This window comes from Ranitomeya imitator, chromosome 1 (genome assembly GCF_032444005.1).
Source record: "Ranitomeya imitator isolate aRanImi1 chromosome 1, aRanImi1.pri, whole genome shotgun sequence".
NCBI lineage: Eukaryota > Metazoa > Chordata > Amphibia > Anura > Dendrobatidae > Ranitomeya > Ranitomeya imitator.
In genome coordinates this window covers 15,651,203-15,664,629 of record NC_091282.1, presented here as the reverse complement: position 1 = coordinate 15,664,629, position 13,427 = coordinate 15,651,203, and the positions used below count along the sequence as shown (strand labels likewise).

Here is a 13,427-nt window from a genome sequence, read left to right as displayed (position 1 = left end):
TGATACCATTACTCACCCAAGAACTGGTAAATCCTACCTGATACGTGGTGTGATGGTGTGATATGCTATGTGGGTATCATTTTTGTGTATATTTCTATTTTACTTATTATCATGGTGTTCTCTTGTAGAAGGAGTTATTTGCTAATTGATGAATGGCGGCTGCTGCCATCTGATATCAGCCCCCAAAGCACTGTATTGTTTGCTAATATACTAATGACATGTTGACCTAGCTTGTGGAAACAATGAGCCCCTGAGACCTTCCCCTCCTGACCTGTGAATGAGGAGGGAGACTTAAAATATCAGGGAGGTGAGACACATATCAGTCCTGTGTGGAACCATGATGTGATCACAGCATCTCAGAGAGAAAGAAGAGTATATAGACTATGCTATCCTCTGTCTGCTGAATTGTTGGACTTTTATCCTGTTACTGAACTGCATTCGTGCTCTGGACTATTTTATCCTTTGTGTGGTGGATTGTATATGGACCTTTCGTATTTTTGCCTAAATAAAGGTCTTGGAATTGTTTACTATACTCTAGCTCTGTTGATTGTGTGGTACCGGAGATGGACCCCGTGACAACTGGTGGCAGCAGCGGGATCAACAGAGCGTAACCTAACGGAGAACCACCCACAGAAATTGGACTGTATCCAGTTTACAGGAGAGAGCCAGAGACCTGGGCCTGAACTACCAGGGACTGACTAAAGAGGCCTTAATTGACCTACTGGTGGGTGCCAGCCCAGCCACCTCTTCCCATATGTCTGAAGGACGAGCCCTGGAGACGAGGACCCCCACCCCAAAAAGCCAGTGAGTGGTGTGGTATGAAGAAGAGATGGCGGTTCTGGGCCCTGGCGTCTCCCAGGAGTACAAGGAGGAGGCTGCCCGCCAGGCACAGTGGAGACAAGAAGCAATGGAGCTTGAAAGAGGGAGTAACGCAATGTGGAATGTAAACCCAACGATCCGGGAGCCTGTACGGATCACCCGGACAGAGTTTAAGCCATTTGATGAGGCTTCCGGAGACGTGGAGGGGTTCTTCAAGGACTTTGAGCAGCAGTGTGCTGTTATGGAGGTGCCCCACTCTGGCTGGATGCGTTTGTTAGTGGGACTCCTGAACGGTAGCCTGGCGGAGGCTTAATGAACCATTGATTCACAGCGGAATTGGGATTATAACATTGTAAAGCATACTATCCTGGATTACCATGCAATCACCCCAGACTCATATAGGGCCAAGTTCCGAGACCTCCCATGCACCACGGGGGGATCGTTTAGGAAGTATGCCCATAAGATGTCCCTGGCATGTCGGAGATGGCTGGAAGCAGAAAACGCCTTTACTGTGGAAGATGTTAAACAGGTGTTCCTTATAGAACAATTTCTTACCAAGTGCCCCGCAGAGGTACGGGAATGGGTCCGGGAGTGCACGCCGTGCACCTTGAATAGAGCTGCAACCCTGGCCGATGAAGCCCTTACTATCCGACCGCAATGGAGGAGGCTTCTCCCGCACCCCGTTTCCCTCCGATTATATCTGCCCCTCCACCTAGTCGCAAACCGATGACAATCATGCCTCACAATCCTGGGCCCCAACAGTTCCGACCACGACCTGGGGGTATCACAGAGAGATGTTATGGGTGTGGGCAACCTGGACATTTGCAGTCTGGCTGTCCCTCAAGGATTGAAAGGGAGCCGCACCTCGTCCAGTACATCTTGTGCACTCCATCCTGCCTGAGGAAGAGCTACCACCACCCCCACCAGAGTGAACCACTGACCACGGCACCATAGATACCCCTCCTGGAGTGTACGGACTTCGGCCTTTGTCCATCAGAAATACAGAGCAATGGCATTGCCACCTGCAAGATGTCTTAATTGATGGATACAAAGTGTTAGGATTTAGAGACACAGGGGCATTCCTGACTATTGCTGACCCCCGTGTGGTTCGATCTGAGGCAATTTACCAGGGCCCGGGAATTCCCATTGTCCTGGTGGGGGGTGTCCGCAAAATATACAGCGAGCTTTGGTACGTTTGGATTATGGTTTTGGAGAAAAACTGTGTTGGATTGGAGTTATTGGAGGACTTCCTGCAGATATCCTCCTTGGAAATGACATTGGGGAGTTACAAAGTAATTTTGTGGGAGCAGAAGGTTTCTCATTCTTCTGAAAGAACAATTGGAGGGAGATATTGCAAATGCCGGAATGCACATCATTCCTTAGGTTCTAGAGTTCAGAGACCATCTCGCCCAGCTAGCTACCTTGGCTAATGAACATCAGCGAACAGCCCAGTCCAGTCAAAAAGCCTGGTATGACCATAAAGCCAGGACCCGGGAATTTATGGACAAGTGCTCATGATTATTGCAACCCCTGCCACTGTACAAGGAACTATAAACTATTGAGCAATGTGAGCAGGCCAGAGGTCTGTGTAGACCTCATAGCGTGCTCACTTATTATGAGGGGGAGAGGTAAAGATGGTGGGATATGCTATGTGGGTATCATTTTTGTGTATATTTATATTTTACTTATTTTCATGGTGTTCTCTTGTAGAAGGAGTTATTTGCTAATTGATGAATGGCTGTTGCTGCCATCTGATATCAGCTCCCACAGCACTGTATTGTTTGCTAATATGCTAATGACATGTTGACCTAGCTTGTGGAAACAATGAGCCCCTGAGATCTTCCCCCTCCTGACCTGTGAATGATGAGGGAGACATAAAATATCAGGGAGGTGAGACACATATCAGTCCTGTGTGGAACCATGATGTGATCACAGCATCTCAGAGAGAAAGAAGAGTATATAGACTATGCTATCCTCTGTCTGCTGAATTGTTGGACTTTTATCCTGTTACTGAACTGCATTCGTGTTCTGGACTATTTTATCCTTTGTGTGGTGGATCGTATATGGACCTTTCGTATTTTTGCCTAAATAAAGGTCTTGGAATTGTTTACTGCGTATACTCTAGCTCTGTTGATTGTGTGATACTGGAGAAGGACCTGGTGACACGCGGATATTATACCTGTGACACAAACGTTGTCATTTACGTGGTTAAATGTCCCTGTGGTCTCCTGTAGGAGAATCCACACAACATGTAAAGGATAGGATAGCCAGTCATAAATTGACTATTAGGTGTGGTAAGACCTGGTTTCCTCTCCCTGACAATTTTCTTAAAAATAGGCATTCAGTGATCATCCGAGACGAGGAGGTGACTGTACTAAATTTCTGAAACAGAGAGAATCATATTGTATCCACACTCTAGACACTTTAGAGCCCAAGGGTCTCAATAGAGAAATTAACTGGCTTCTATAATGACGCTAACAATTTTTTGTTTTCCCTTATTTCACAGACTCCCAACTCCCTGGCTTCCCATATTCTCACCTTTATTTGATTAGTTCTGGTCCCGGAACCCTGTAATTGCCACCATAGGTTACAAACTATAGGACCTGCCGTCTTTACTTAGACTTTGGCTCATAGCATTATCAGAAAGGCATCAGACATCTGTTTGGTGATTTATAAATATGTCTGTTTGTGAAGGAACAAATTATGAAAGATTCTCCATTTTGTGCTAGATTCTCCATTTTGTGCTTTTGACTCCATTTTCTTGTTGCTTAAAGATAAATTCTGTTATTTAATTAGGTAAAGGGTTATAGCTGCCATGAAGTAACTTTATCTTGTTGTTCACAAGCCTGTTATTCAACTAGGCTATGGTTCATATTTGGTATAAAGACCTTGAGTGTTCTAACTCGAGCCAGAGAGGGGACTCGGGGGTGTATCGCTATACAAGACAGAGGCATCTGTTAGTATGTCTTTTTTATGCCAAAAAGACACGACCATATATGTAGTTTCCGTTTTTTTCGTGTATCTTCATGGGTTAAGTTTTTCCTGCATTCTTATAGGTTAAGAACTGTGAGCGTGTTCTTATGCTGATTGGTTGAAGTATAATTTCTGACTATGAAAAGTCATACACAATAAACAGGGGCCAGAGATCTGCTCGATCCCCCATACAGAGGCACGCGTCTCCGTCTGGTCATTTTCAGTTGCCGAAAACGCCCTGTAGATTAATTTGGAAATCACTGAGTTAACCGTGAAGGATCAATTTAGATCCTCCCTCAACATGTTCTTATATGGCTACTATGGACCCTATTGTTGCTCAACATGTCCTGCTATTATCCGCACACTACAATGCAGACAAGTTTGAGCTGTAGCCAAGCACGGCCCACATGTTCTATTATCACTCACAGGCTTTAGCTGCTGTCATTCACCCTCCTGCAATTACACACTGCAGAAGAAGCGACCGCGAAACGTGCGTCGGGGCAGAGGGACGCCGGGGCTCTCACATGGGACACACAGCAAAGGTATATATTTTTTGCCGCTTACATCTCCCACTTGTCATATGCCATTTAGGCTTTCGGCTATTCATCCTTGCGAGCTGGATGGCTGTTAGCTTCTCCTATTAGGATATTTGCACACAGGTAGATGCCATTTTAGCATTGCCTTCACAGCTCCTGACATAGTTATTCTGTGATGTACCTAGGCAGTTTTCATTAGTGGGTTACCTTTATGTCTGTATGCCAGTGCCTATCCCGTTGGTTTAGAGTAAGCCTATGGCAGTATAGTCCCTTATTGTGGATTCTACACCTTTCTTTACATGTTGTTTACTGTATTTTTACATATTTTATACTTGAATTTAATAAAATTGTTTTTTATATATTAGTACCATAGTGGTGATCATTCTTATTTATTTGGTCACACTGCATGTGAGACAGACAGGCTGTAGTTACTGCCAAGCACACCCCTGCTATCACACACACTGCAGTGCAGACTATAGCTGTTGCCAGGCATACAGCTTCCTGTTATGACCTGGTGGTCAGGACAATAATGGACCTGGTGGTTAAGAGCACACGGAATGACCTGATAGTTACTGATAATAAAGGACGAGCTCTGGGACATGGGAACTCTGCTGACCGCAATCCCTAATCCTATCAAACACACTAGAAATAGCCGTGGATTGCGCCTAACGCTCCCTATGCAACTCGGCACAGCCTAAAGAACTAGCTAGCCCTGAAGATAGAAAAATAAAGCCTATCTTGCCTCCGAGAAATTCCCCAAAGGAAAAGGCAGCCCCCCACATATAATGACTGTGAGTAAAGATGAAAATACAAACACAGAGATGAAATAGATTTAGCAAAGTGAGGCCCGACTTACTGAACAGACCGAGGATAGGAAAGGTTACTTTGCGGTCAGCACAAAAACCTACAAAAAGACCACGCAGAGGGTGCAAAAAAGACCCTCCGCACCGACTCACGGTGCGGAGGCGCTCCCTCTGCGTCCCAGAGCTTCCAGCAAGCAAGACAACAATAAAAATAGCAAGCTGGACAGAAAAATAGCAAATAGCAAACCAAAGAAATACAAGCTGGAACTTAGCTTCTGCTGGGAAGACAGGTCACAAGAACAGTCCAGGAGTGAACTAGACCAATACTGGAACATTGACAGGTGGCATGGAGCAAAGATCTAAGTGGAGTTAAATAGAGCAGCAGCTAACGAATTAACCTCGTCACCTGTGAAACTCAGAAACACCCACCAGAGGAAGTCCATGGACAGAACCAGCCGAAGTACCATTCATGACCACAGGAGGGAGCCCGACAACAGAATTCACAACAGTACCCTCCCCTTGAGGAGGGGTCACCGAACCCTCAACAGAGCTCCCAGGCCGACCAGGATGAGCCAAATGAAAGGCACGAACCAGATCGGCAGCATGAACATCAGAGGCAAAAACCCAGGAATTATCTTCCTGACCATAACCCTTCCACTTGACCAGGTACTGGAGTTTCCGTCTTGAAACACGAGAATCCAAAATCTTCTCCACCACATACTCCAACTCCCCCTCAACCAACACCGGGGCAGGAGGATCAACGGATGGAACCACAGGCGCCACGTATCTCCGCAATAACGACCTATGGAACACATTATGGATGGCAAAAGAAGCAGGAAGGGCCAAACGAAATGACACAGGATTGATAACCTCAGAAATCTTATACGGACCAATGAAACGAGGCTTAAACTTAGGAGAGGAAACCTTCATAGGAACATAACGAGACGACAACCAAACCAAATCCCCAACACGAAGTCGGGGACCCACACAGCGCCGGCGGTTAGCGAAACGTTGAGCCTTCTCCTGGGACAATGTCAAATTGTCCACCACATGAGTCCAAATCTGCTGCAACCTATCCACCACAGTATCTACACCAGGACAGTCCGAAGACTCAACCTGCCCTGAAGAGAAACGAGGATGGAAACCAGAATTGCAGAAAAACGGCGAAACCAAAGTAGCCGAGCTGGCCCAATTATTAAGGGCGAACTCAGCCAACGGCAAAAAGGACACCCAATCATCCTGATCAGCAGAAACAAAGCATCTCAGATATGTTTCCAAAGTTTGATTAGTTCGTTCGGTTTGGCCATTTGTCTGAGGATGGAAAGCCGAGGAAAAAGACAAGTCAATGCCCATCCTACCACAAAAGGATCGCCAAAACCTCAAAACAAACTGGGAACCTCTGTCAGAAACGATGTTCTCCGGTATACCATGTAAACGAACCACATGGTGGAAAAATAATGGCACCAAATCAGAGGAGGAAGGCAATTTAGACAAAGGTACCAAATGGACCATCTTAGAAAAGCGATCACAAACCACCCAAATGACCGACATCTTTTGAGAGACGAGGAGATCCGAAATAAAATCCATAGAAATATGCGTCCAGGGCCTCTTCGGGACCGGCAAGGGCAAAAGCAACCCACTGGCACGAGAACAGCAGGGCTTAGCCCGAGCACAAGTCCCACAGGACTGCACAAAAGAATGCACATCCCGTGACAAAGATGGCCACCAGAAGGATCTAGCCACCAAATCTCTGGTACCAAAGATTCCAGGATGCCCAGCCAACACTGAACAATGAATCTCAGAGATAACTCTACTAGTCCATCTATCAGGGACAAACAGTTTCTCCGCTGGGCAACGGTCAGGCCTATCAGCCTGAAATTTTTGCAGCACCCGCCGCAAATCAGGGGAGATGGCAGACAAAATTACCCCCTCTTTGAGAATACCCGTCGGCTCAGGAACACCCGGAGAGTCAGGTACAAAACTCCTTGACAGGGCATCAGCCTTCACATTCTTAGAGCCCGGAAGGTACGAAACCACAAAATCAAAACGGGAGAAAAATAACGACCATCGAGCCTGTCTCGGATTCAACCGTTTGGCAGACTCAAGGTAAGTCAAATTCTTGTGATCTGTCAAGACCACCACGCGATGCTTGGCTCCTTCCAGCCAATGACGCCACTCCTCGAATGCCCACTTCATGGCCAACAACTCACGATTACCAACATCATAGTTACGCTCAGCAGGCGAAAACTTTCTAGAAAAGAAAGGACATGGCTTCATCACCGAGCCATCAGAACTTCTTTGCGACAAAACAGCCCCTGCTCCAATCTCAGAAGCATCAACCTCAACCTGAAACGGGAGCGAAACATCTGGCTGGCACAACACAGGGGCAGAAGAAAAACGACGCTTCAACTCCTGAAAAGCCTCTACAGCTGCAGAAGACCAATTGACCACATCAGCACCCTTCTTGGTCAAATCAGTCAACTGTTTAGCAACAGTAGAAAAATTAGCAATGAAGCGCCGATAAAAATTAGCAAAGCCCAGGAACTTTTGCAGGCTCTTCACAGATGTCGGCTGAGTCCAATCGTAAATGGCCTGGACTTTAACAGGGTCCATCTCGATAGTAGAAGGGGAAAAAATGAACCCCAAAAATGAAACCTTCTGAACTCCAAAGAGACACTTTGACCCCTTCACAAACAAGGAATTCGCACGAAGGACCTGGAACACCATTCTGACCTGCTTCACATGAGACTCCCAATCATCCGAAAAGACCAAAATATCATCCAAATACACAATCAGGAATTTATCCAGGTACTCTCGGAAGATGTCATGCATAAAGGACTGAAATACTGATGGAGCATTGGAAAGCCCGAATGGCATAACCAGGTACTCAAAATGGCCCTCGGGCATATTAAATGCTGTTTTCCATTCATCGCCTTGTTTAATACGCACAAGATTATACGCCCCTCGAAGATCTATCTTGGTGAACCAACTAGCCCCTTTAATACGAGCAAACAAATCAGACAGCAACGGCAAAGGATACTCAAATTTGACTGTAATTTTATTAAGAAGGCGGTAATCAATACAAGGTCTCAGAGAACCATCCTTCTTGGCCACAAAAAAGAACCCTGCTCCTAACGGTGATGACGACGGGCGAATATGGCCTTTCTCCAAGGACTCCTTTATATAACTCCGCATAGCGGCATGCTCTGGCACAGATAAATTGAACAATCGGCCCTTAGGAAACTTACTACCAGGAATCAAATTAATTGCACAATCGCAATCCCTATGAGGAGGTAGGGCACTGGCTTTGGGCTCATCAAATACATCCCGATAATCCGACAAAAACTCTGGAACTTCAGAAGGAGTGGAAGACGAAATAGACAAAAATGGAACATCACCATGTACCCCCTGGCAACCCCAGCTGGACACAAACATAGATTTGCAGTCCAATACTGGATTATGAACCTGTAGCCATGGCAACCCCAAAATGACCACATCATGCAGATTATGCAACACCAGAAAGCGGATATCCTCCTGATGTGCAGGAGCCATGCACATGGTCAATTGGGTCCAGTACTGAGGCTTATTCTTGGCCAAAGGCGTAGCATCAATTCCTCTCAATGGAATAGGATACTGCAAGGGCTCCAAAAAAAAACCACAGCGCCTAGCATACTCCAAGTCCATCAAATTCAGGGCAGCGCCTGAATCCACAAATGCCATAACAGAATAGGATGACAAAGAGCAAATCAGAGTAACAGACAATAGAAATTTAGACTGTACCGTACCAATGGTGGCAGACCTAGCGAACCGCTTAGTGCGCTTAGGACAATCGGAGATAGCATGAGTGGAATCACCACAGTAAAAACATAGCCCATTCCGACGTCTGTGTTCTTGCCGTTCAGCTCTGGTCATAGTCTTATCACATTGCATAGGCTCAGGCCCATGCTCAGATAGTACCGCCAAATGGTGCACAGCTTTACGCTCACGCAAGCGTCGATCGATCTGAATGGCCAAGGACATAGACTCATTCAGACCAGCAGGCATGGGAAACCCCACCATGACATCCTTAAGGGCTTCAGAGAGACCCTTTCTGAAGATTGCTGCCAGGGCACATTCATTCCACTGAGTGAGCACAGACCACTTTCTAAACTTCTGACAATATATCTCCGCTTCATCCTGACCCTGACACAGAGCCAGCAAGATTTTCTCTGCCTGATCCACTGAATTAGGTTCATCATAAAGCAATCCAAGCGCCAGGAAAAACGCATCAACATCACGCAATGCCGGATCTCCTGGCGCAAGGGAAAATGCCCAGTCTTGAGGGTCACCACGTAACAAAGAAATAATGATCTTTACTTGTTGAACAGGGTCACCTGAGGAGCGAGGTTTCAAGGCGAGAAACAATTTACAATTATTTTTGAAATTCAAGAACTTAGATCTATCACCAAAAAACAAATCAGGAATTGGAATGCTAGGCTCTGACATCGGATTCTGAACCACAAAATTTTGAATGTTTTGTACCCTTGTAGTGAGATTATCCATCCAAGAGGACAGACCTTGTATGTCCATGTTTACACCAGTGTCCTGAACCACCCAGAGGTAAAGGGGAAAAGAGAGACAAAACACACTGCAAAGAAAAAAAAAATGGTCTCAGAACTTCTCTTATCCCTCTATTGAGATGCATTAGTACTTTGGGCCACCTGTACTGTTATGACCTGGTGGTCAGGACAATAATGGACCTGGTGTTTAAGAGCATACGGAATGACCTGATAGTTACTGATAATAAAGGACGAGCTCTGGGACGTGGGAACTCTGCTGACCGCAATCTCTAATCCTATCAAGCACACTAGAAATAGCCGTGGATTGCGCCTAACGCTCCCTATGCAACTCGGCACAGCCTAAGGAACTAGCTAGCCCTGAAGATAGAAAAATAAAGCCTACCTTGCCTCAGAGAAATTCCCCAAAGGAAAAGGCAGCCCCCCACATATAATGACTGTGAGTAAAGATGAAAATACAAACACAGAGATGAAATAGATTTAGCAAAGTGAGGCCCGACTTACTGAACAGACCGAGGATAGGAAAGGTTACTTTGCGGTCAGCACAAAAACCTACAAAAAGACCACGCAGAGGGCGCAAAAAGACCCTCCGCACCGACTCACGGTGCAGAGGCGCTCCCTCTGCGTCCCAGAGCTTCCAGCAAGCAAGACAACATTAAAAATAGCAAGCTGGACAGAAAAATAGCAAACCAAAGAAATACAAGCTGGAACTTAGCTTCTGCTGGGAAGACAGGTCACAAGAACGATCCAGGAGTGAACTAGACCAATACTGGAACATTGACAGGTGGCATGGAGCAAACATCTAAGTGGAGTTAAATAGAGCAGCCAGCTAACGAATTAACCTCGTCACCTGTGGAAGGAAACTCAGAAACACCCACCAGAGGAAGTCCATGGACAGAACCAGCCGAAGTACCATTCATGACCACAGGAGGGAGCCCGACAACAGAATTCACAACAGCTTCCCTAACGACGGCCGGGCATGCCCAGTAGCAGTAGTGTGGTAACACGACCTCACTTCCTGTCTGAGAGGCTGTGGAGCTTTTTCTATCTGCCTCATAGCAGACATGGTACACCTCACAGCAAGGTGCAGGAGCGCGCTGATTCACGCTGCAAACAAGGTCATTAGGCTTCCCATGCTTCAGAAGGTGCAGCATACCTTGGCCTACATATATTTTGACATCACACTTGTAATCCTACAGGTCCACAGCCACAATAGACACCCTATACCACCACAACTGGTTTTATGCGATTATTAGGTAATTTAGGCTCTCTTTAACCATTCTAGTCTATGGATCGGAAATAGTTTTAATAGCATGATTGTCTCTTACAGCCCCCGGATACTACAGGGACATCCCTTCCCTTTTCTTGAGTTCTGCTCCAACACTAGACCTGGTTTCAGGTAAAACTCACACTATGCACAACACCATGGGATCTCACTGGACACCATGTCCCTATACTTGACCTGTTTGGCCACATGCTGTATAAGTTAATTTATTTTGATATTCTATTTTATTGCTATTTGGGCGTACAACTGTAATTATGCTATGCTTTATCTAAAATGTATAAACCCCTATTTCATTCTATATTTTTTATGTTTTTCTTTGTTTTTTGTGTGTTTACAGCAACCTATGATGAAGACCCGGGAGGGGTCGAAACGTCAGTAATCTGTGTCACATATCATTTTTCCAGTGTACATATGCTATCTGATTGATTTTGTGCATATTGAATAAATTGTTAATTTCTGAAAGATATTAGGCTAAGGGTGTGCGGTGAATCTTAGTCTACAGGATGTATAGACGTCTGTGCTTCCAGAAAAAAACTGACATGTCCACTTGTGGGTCACACGGTCCATGTAAACATGTGAGCAGCCCTATAGATTATATTGGGTGTACGTGTGTGTCTCCGGTACCTGTGAAGGAGGCCTAAAGGGTGTGGGCACTTTCGGTCTGACTTACATGTCTGGATAGTGGCTTTATTTGAACCGGAGGTTATGAACACATGATACTAATATATACCGCACTCTAGATGGAGATCGTACTAATTCTTTCAGTACCCCTTACTATTTTTGGAGGAGAGTTTGGCATTGTGTGCATTTAATAGCAAAGAAATAGGGTGATTAATGGAAAATCCCCCACAATGTCCGATATTCATGCATTATCGAAAACACAAAGAAAGAAACATCAATCTAGAGATGAATCCAATACTGGCTACAGGGAAGATTTCTATAATATAGTGAATATTATCAACAGAGGTGTAGCTAGGGTTTAGTTTCAGGGGGGGTGCGAAACTTCTCAGTGGGCCCCTAACCAGGTAACCTTGATTACAACTGGGTGACGCACCCTAATAGTGGAGAACTTCAGCAGGTGACCGCGCTGTTACTGAAAATATTCTCTATATAAAGACCAACATTGACATTATCGCCATATGGTCAGTGGTAGATACAAGTCCTACAGAACATATAAGAGATCACAGCACAGTTATAGATAATGACTTACCGCTGACGTTCTTTCTGATGGAATCGTTCACTTTTCCCGTCTTTTCCATCTGGCCCAGACCGACATCACAACTTCTTCCAGCCAGGACTCGGCTGCAGGGAAAGCAACAAAGACACATTTCACATTTCCTGCCCTGGCCCCATCTATTCCCAACCTGCATAAACTCCTCAGCCTGCTGATACCTCAATCCTGAGCCACTGCTGTCGTGTGTCACTGAGAAATTTTTATGGCTTTGCGCAGCGAAAGCCAGTCTCTGTCTAAACCCCTAAATCCCCCCGATACCAGCTAAAACTAGTACAGCAACTTTCCAAACTGCATGGGACTCTTTTGTTCTTGAAAAGTTATGTATACTGACACCCATCAGGGATAGCGAGATAAAAGTTACATATTCAGGATGTCCACCGAGAGATCTACAACTCACTGAAATCGCTAGGAACTAAACAAAATAAAATGCAAGGAATGGATTTCTCCATTAGCAGGTCATATATCTACGCCGTGTTTATACTTAAACGAACCCCCCTGACATGGTGAGCATCATGATCCTTGTGCCGTTCTTCTACAAGGTTCATACAGCGAGATATGTATAGAAATGGTTTGTCATAACTCTAAGAAAGGGGAGTATTCAGCCTCTGAGTGAGGTCACCACAGGGGGAGTGCCTTGGTTTTGGGCACAGAGATAAGTGAGTGAGACATCAGTCTTCACTAGTCTTTTGTCCCAGGTCTAACTGCGAGACAGATCTGTAATGCATATGGAAGTGTGCCCATACCCCACAGCACATGGTCAGCCATGAGATGAAATGACCTAACAAACTGTAAGTGTTATTCAACTTTAATCCCATTTTATTTGTAATTGTACTGTACATACGATACTTGTCTACTTTTATAATACCTTTTTATACTTCTGTAAACACTGCCTTCCTTGTTGGAGTAAAATATATAAACATACTAGCTTCGTTTCTCCTTGCTATATAACATACTGTCATGTCCTCTGAAATGAATTGCGCTACTAATCTGGGTTGGCTCTGGACCCGTTATTATTTAAGAAATCAGAGCTGGTGGCAGCAGATTTGTCCTATGCGTTTGGGAGACTCTGTAGCGATAGACGGCGTTGATAATTATTGTTCCCGCCTGAGTGGGAGTAGTTATATCGCCCTCGCTGTAGTGTACCCATTAGCCAGTACAAAGTAAGGCAGCCTTTCTGGTGACTAATTATCCTAGGTGCTATACCCTGTCTGACCTGAGGGT

The 13,427-nt window shown here is 45.3% G+C and overlaps 1 protein-coding gene across 1 annotated transcript in view; it reads right to left on the bottom strand.

The window, feature by feature from the left end:
- Positions 1–13,427, bottom strand: part of LOC138657409 (zinc finger protein 585A-like) — a 186,745-nt gene that overhangs the window by 148,412 nt on the left and 24,906 nt on the right. The gene's annotated exons all lie outside the window — the stretch shown is intronic.